This window comes from Lutra lutra, chromosome 3 (genome assembly GCF_902655055.1).
Source record: "Lutra lutra chromosome 3, mLutLut1.2, whole genome shotgun sequence".
NCBI lineage: Eukaryota > Metazoa > Chordata > Mammalia > Carnivora > Mustelidae > Lutra > Lutra lutra.
The window spans coordinates 163,589,314-163,596,255 of record NC_062280.1 but is presented as its reverse complement, the minus strand read 5'-3'; positions in this window follow the sequence as shown (position 1 = coordinate 163,596,255).

Here is a 6,942-nt window from a genome sequence, read left to right as displayed (position 1 = left end):
AACACTGAAGACCATGACTTTACAGTTATATGATGCAAGAGTTAAGAAGCTATTCATCTGGAAAACCAGAATAAAAAATCCTTAGGTCAACATTCACTTAATTTTTTAAAAAAGTGAAACTCCTCCATAATATTTTAAAGAGATCCTTTGCCTACTATGCACAAAGCAGCAGTCCATTTGGAGCAAAATATATTGGCTAAGCTGCTGAGAACTCAAGTCTTCCTGTTTTCCGTATATATTTTTATTTATGTTTTCCCCACTTTTTATGGGTCTGATCTATGCTTGCTATAGAGTTTAAAAGCCATTCCAAAACCTAATTGAGTTGCTTTATTTCATTTTCTTCATATAGTTGTTTTTTTTTTTTCCCCAGTAATGATACTCTCACAGTACACTAATGCTTAGATGTCCTAAGAAAGTGTTATTTGCTTTTGGTTTAGAAACTAAATTAGAGTAGCAAAAATACCAACAGTATCTGCCTCTTATTTTAAATGTGCTTGCTCTGGCTTTTATGTGACACAGATTCTAGAGGAAGTGTAGTAGAAGACAACAATTATTAATTTTTATTCTCTCCTTCCAGCTCAGAAGGTAGTTACCTAAATGCTATACTAAATTTGGAGAAAAGAATATTACTTCTGTGATCCATGTTCTTCCCCTAATCTACTGAGCTAGGTTTATTGCCCAACAAGCTAATGAAGAGGAAAACAACCATGGAGCACAGACAGTGAAACACTAAAAAGAAGAGTGAAAACTGTAGTTATCCAGCTCTTCTCCACTCCATCTAGTGGGGGGCGGGGGGAAGATGTGGTGACATGGGAAAGAAAGAACACCAGCTTCCCTGCTTACCCTCTCTTCCTAAGACCCACCAGAAAAACAGAAAAATCTATCTAGTGGGGACAATCCTTTGGCCCCACTTATGTTCACGCTGAATGTGAGTACACGCTCGTGAAAGTACGTAAGACAGCCCTTCATGGTTTTATCTCCCTGTTTTAGCCAATCTTATTTTTTTTAAGATTTTATTTATTTATTTGATAGAGAGAGAACTCACAAGTAGGCAGAGAGGCAGGCAGAGACAGGGGGTGGGGGGAGGGGACGGTGGGGGAAGCAGGCTTCCTGCTGAGCAGAGAGCCCGATTCGGGACTCCATCCCAGGACCCTAAGATCTTGAGCTGAAGGCAGTGGCTTAACCCACTGAGCCACTCAGGCAACCCTAGCCAACCTTCTTTTAATTGGCCATACCAATTCTCTGTTAAAACTCTTACTATGAGGAGGCTCTCTCTCTGTCCATTGTTGGCCGTTATGGGTTATAAAATGTGTTCCCTGGTCTGCAGATATGATGGTCCACTGTCCAAACTGGTGCAATATCTTCTGTTCTGGTTCTTTCATAATACTCAGCATTTGCACCCACACTGAGTAGGTGTAGCCCAATGCACAGTCAGTGTCTATTCCTATCGGGACCCATCTGTAGTTCACAGTGCTACCGGCATCAGTCTCACTTGCCAGCTATGATCAAGGTCTTTTTCCACCAGGGGATCTACCACATAGCCATCTGCGTCTCCCTCTCTTGGCAGACAGAACAGTTTTTATTGGACTTTTTTTTTTTTTTTTTTTTTTTTTTGCCTCAGAGGGTACAAGAGGGCTATGTTTAGATCAAGCCCATCTCTGCATTGCCACTGTATCACTGAGTTCACTCATTTCATGGACCCTGGTGGCCACCTTAAGTGGGCACTCAGGGATATTTGCTTAATTCCAATCATCTTCTGAAATGGAAAGAAGATTCCTCTAAGGGCATCACCATGTCCACTTTAATACACTACTCAAATTCCCAGTGATTTTCATAAGGCTGTGTGTGCCCCATAAGGACATCTTTTAATAGGCCAGGTTTCCATTGCCCTCCTGAAATCATATGACCAGGCCACAAGCACTGCCTGGGAGTCAGTAAAAACCCATACCTTGGAGATTCTACAACTGTTCAATTCTTCCATCGTTTTTAGGAAAGCAGCATGCAATTCAGACCACCAAGCTGATTTGTTTTTACCTTCTTCCCTCAGAGTGGTAGCCTTCCATATAGAGTATAGTCCATTTACCTTGGTACTGCCATTTCTTTGTGGGGCTGCTGAGAGCTATTTATAGGACACTATGTTAATAGAATCCAAGAGCCTCTCATGCACTTCCAGAGTCAGTCTGAGAGGAAAAGAGGCTCCCTGCTTGTAAGTATCTCTTCCTTGCATTGCCCAGATACCATGATCCTGTACAAACCATTTAAATTTTATTGTGGAATTTTGGGGGCACTGACAACTGCATTAAAGTGTTTGTCTAGGACATCACCCAGACATTTATAGCTATTTCAGATTTTAAGATCACTTTGTCTGCTTCCTAGAGGTAGCTTTAGTGAATAACATTCAATCACAAGGTAGTAAATGCCCCTCAAATGGAAATTCTTATAGTCCAAAACCCCAGTAGTGTTTCTAGGCGAAGCTCATAAGCCCCAATGTGTGTCCTACTTAGGGCTACCACACAGAGAATTTGTACCTACCAGCACTCCAGCTTGTCTTCCACACTGTGTGGGTTCAGGCAGTCGTACTGGATCCCATTTATATGTCCAATTAACGTTGCCTGAAGGGCAGACTTACACGCTTTCTATTTTACAGTACTAGGTAGGGGAAGCATTCCCCAGTGAGATACAATGTCTATTTCTACAATGTATCAGGTAAAAGAGACTTCACATAAAACCCTTCCCCATAAAAACTGTCCAAAGACACCAATTCTACACATTTTTATCTTACTTCCATCAACTCTTACTCTTACATCAACTCTTCTGTTTCCTAACTGTAGCTTCTGTTAAGTCTTCATCCACAGATTTTTGCTTTACAATACTGGGACAGGGGAGGTATTCCCCAGCCAGACATATTATCCATTCTCAAAAAACATTCAGGTAAAGACAACACAACTTGTTTATATAAAGCTTATTTAAACATTCCAACTTTCACAATCTTATCAACCATTACATTTTTATATTCTTTCAATCCAGTTGTAGCCTAAATCAGGGTTTTGCCAATGGGTTGGTACCACAGTTCATGGAACAAAACCAGGAATCCTGGTAACTTCTCTTCTCTACCCCTGCCCAATTTACCTACTTCTGTGCAATAGGCTTTGGGTCCCCAACAAAGAGTAAAGCAGAGAGACCCTGTTCCTTTTGTCAATTTTTTTTATCTTTATTAGCCTAATCATTGTCCTATTGTCCTGATCAATTTTCTTTTCTTTTCCCTCTCTCTCTCTCTCTTTTTTTTTTTTTTTTTTAAGATTATCTATATATTGATTTGAGAGTAAGAATGAGAGAGCACAAGAATGGGGAGGGGAACAGCAGAGGAAGAGAGAGAAGCAGGGAACTCTGACAACTCAGGGCTCCATCTCAGGACCCTGGGATCATGATCTGAGCCCAAAGCAGACGCTTAACTGACTGAGCCACCCAGGTGCTCTGGTCAAATGCTTGCACAGTAATCGCTACAACACAACTTTTTAAATTTTTCCAAGTTGGGGTAAAGAGAATAGATGTGTTTAGGGCTATTTCGTGTTGGAGGACCAACAAGCGATCTCTTTTGCACCCCAAAGCCTTGACAGTGTTGTATCATAACCTTTTTTTTACTCCATCAATGTCCATTTTAATCATTCCATTTCTTAATAAACCATCTACAGATTTCCTCCGGCTGGGATAAGACCTGTAACTCCTCCCCTCCTGTTTCTTCTTTGTTTTGCTCCTGCCAACATTTGATTTACCCACCTTATTTCTTAAAGTAACTTTTACAGATTTCTACCTAATTGGGAAGAGCCCCTTGACTCTTACCTAGGCTTCTTCCCATTCTCTTGTTAATAAACCTAATTTATTTAATTGTATCTGTAATACTCAGGAGGAGAAGCTGAGACAGCAAATTCTGTCTGTCTCTTGGTTATATGGGGTGCCCACATAAGAAAGGCCTCTTTAACCACAGCATTTACTATGAGTAGGTAACTGGCATATTCACTGGGTAAATATCTCTGTCATTATAAAGCCAGTCCCATGTAGCCTGCATATGAAGCGTAACAGCTACCACATCTGGGGAATGCCACATGGCATTCATGGGGGAGATGGACAGCCTCCCTTCTCAAGGTAAACAGACCATACAGTGGCTCTTATCCAGTTCATGAGGCTGGCATATAACCATCTGTTATTGTTCCATAGTGAGCTGTGGGCCCTGTTGTCAACCCAAACATGCTCTTTCATTCTGGAGCATTCAAAACCAAAGATATAGCTCCTACATTAGTTATCCTCAACCTGTTTCAGTGAAGGTTCCTCAAGAACTTGATGATATCAATCCACAAAATGAAACCGTTCTTGCATACTATCCTCCCTGGTTTTCTGCTTTGCCCTTTCCCTATGCTGCCAACCTTATTGGTGACCAGTATGCCTCTACCAGTCGGCAACGGGAGAAGAATTAGGCACAAACAAGTCAGCGGCAAGAGATTGGGAGCAGGGGACAACAGTTGAAAAGACTGCTGCCACGAGCAACTCCACAGTTTCACTTTTATTAGATTAGAAACAATATCCAACAGAAGGACCGACGGAGGTCAAACGTTAGTCACATGTCTTGTGGACAAGCAATAAGGATAAAGTTTATAGTTAACCAAGCACATTCAAAGGACTCATCTTACTAACAACAGGCGCTTCTGGGAAGAGAAAGGAGTGACAACGGAAAAGGGAAGCAGGCGGTATTTCATTCCACCCTGAGCTGACCTGGCGTTCCCGGTGCTCGGCTTCCCTGAAGCAGGGGGCCTTCCGCCCTGGTCGGGGCGGGCATTCCCAGCTGCCCGCTTCTGTGAAGGGGCGGCCTCCCGCCCTGAGCGAGCCGGGCATCCCCAGCTGCCCAGCTTCATGGTCGTATATCGTCCTTCTCCCCAAAGACCTGTTGCCAGTATATGTTTTTCTTAAGGCCATATCTAAATGTGCTTGGCAACTAGTAAAATCCTCCAGGGGTTATAGTTTAAGTAACAAATTGTTCCGAGGGGCAGTAGCACAGCTAATTATAAAAGGATATAATTCATGGCCAGCCAGATGGAAGAGAGACATAGGGCAAGGTATGGGGAAAGGGTGTGAAGCTTCCATACCCTCTTGATTCCTCCTTAAACATGCACCTGTTAGTCAACCAGGAGGATTTCCAAACCCCACCATTTTGGGTTTTTATGTAAGTTCTATTATATAGGTATGATGGATGAAATCTTGGGCCTTTGGTGGTTGAATTCTATCTCTAGACTTTCTTCCCTCTATACAAATCTGGAGGAAGCCTTGGCTCCACAAGCAACAGGGCCCTCATCCTTGAAGTGTTTCCAAAAATCACCTCATTAACACAACATTGCTCTCATCACAGAAAATTTCAAGAGTTTTAGGGTTTCTGTGCCAGGGACCATATACTTATTTCTTGTTACACATCACAGTATTATGGTACCTTTGAAATTTCATAGAAATCTACTTTATTAGAATACATTACGGGACTTAGTTTCTAAATACCTCCTTTTTAAGAAACAATGACCTGTACAAATGCTTCTCATCCTTTTTGACTGTAGGACCAGAATGAAAATGGAGTCACTTATGTCAGGGACAAAATGGAGTTGGCCAAAGCAGGTACATTAAAGAAAAATGAAACTCAACCTTACTGAAGTTGCAGGAATTTATAGTTCTCAGAAATTAGCAGAGGATGTCAACCAGTCCCCAAATGCCAAGTTTGTTTTTATCATCTTTGGGTTCCCCTGTTCCCCTGACTCAGCAACCCTGATCCAAATAAGGAAGAAGGCCACAAGGCAACCAATCAGCTGAAAAAGCCAAATAACTTCCACATTTTCCACATTAAAAAAAAAAAAAAAAAGGGAAGAAAGAAAGAAAGAAAAAAAGAAAAAACTTCAGTCTGTGAGCAACCTGGAAATCATTGCTCCATTAACCTTGAGTTTCCTGGTTTGCAGGTAAGAAGTCTTGCAATGAACTCATCTTCCTGATGTATAGAGTTTGGTTTTGGACATGACAGTGACATTGTATTTTTTTTTTTTAATTTTAAATTTTTTTAAAGGTTTTATTTATTTATTTGACAGAGAGAGAGAGAGAGAGATCACAAGTAGGCAGAGAGGCAGGGAGAGAGAGAGGGGGAAGCAGGCTCCCCGCTAAGCAGAGAGCTCAAGGCTGGGCTTGATCCCAGGACCCTGAAATAACGACCCAAGCCGAAGGCAGAGGCTTAACCCACTGAGCCACCTTGGTGCCCCTACAGTGACATCTTAAAATGCCAAAAAATAAAAAATAAAATAAAATAATGATTCCATAGGAGATGGTCTCTGGAATTTACTATAATTTGATTGAGAAAATAAATTTTATAAAGGTAAAACCTTCTACCAATGATTTTTAGGAGGAAACTATTACTTTATGAATTTGAAAAATTAGTAGTTTTGTGAGAATTGGGTACATTAGTTTATAGGGTAACACTTCTTACTGAGCCTAAATGAAAATTAAAGCAACTTTATTTTGACATTAAATTATCTGAAAAAATATTTGTTTTTTCCATAAGTAAAAAAGCTTATTTTGAATTAGCTTGAAATAATTACTTTAAATTAAGAACTTATAGCATTCTTTTAAGTAAACCTCTCCATATATGTTTTCACAGCAGTTAAAAATGTGTTATTCCTATTCACACAGTTTTACTGATTTCTCGTTGCCTTTCAAAATTCTTCCTTCATGCCCCTTACATTTTCTAAGAGGTGGGGAGAGGCAAAACTATAATTTACATCAAAGTGAAATTCTCATAATATCTTTGAAGATTTTAGACTTTTAAAACATGGTTTATCTTTGAAAAATCAAGTATCACAGCTGTTACTAAGAAGCACTGACTGCCAGAGTTAAATGTGGTAAAAATGTTAAAAATCCATCTCT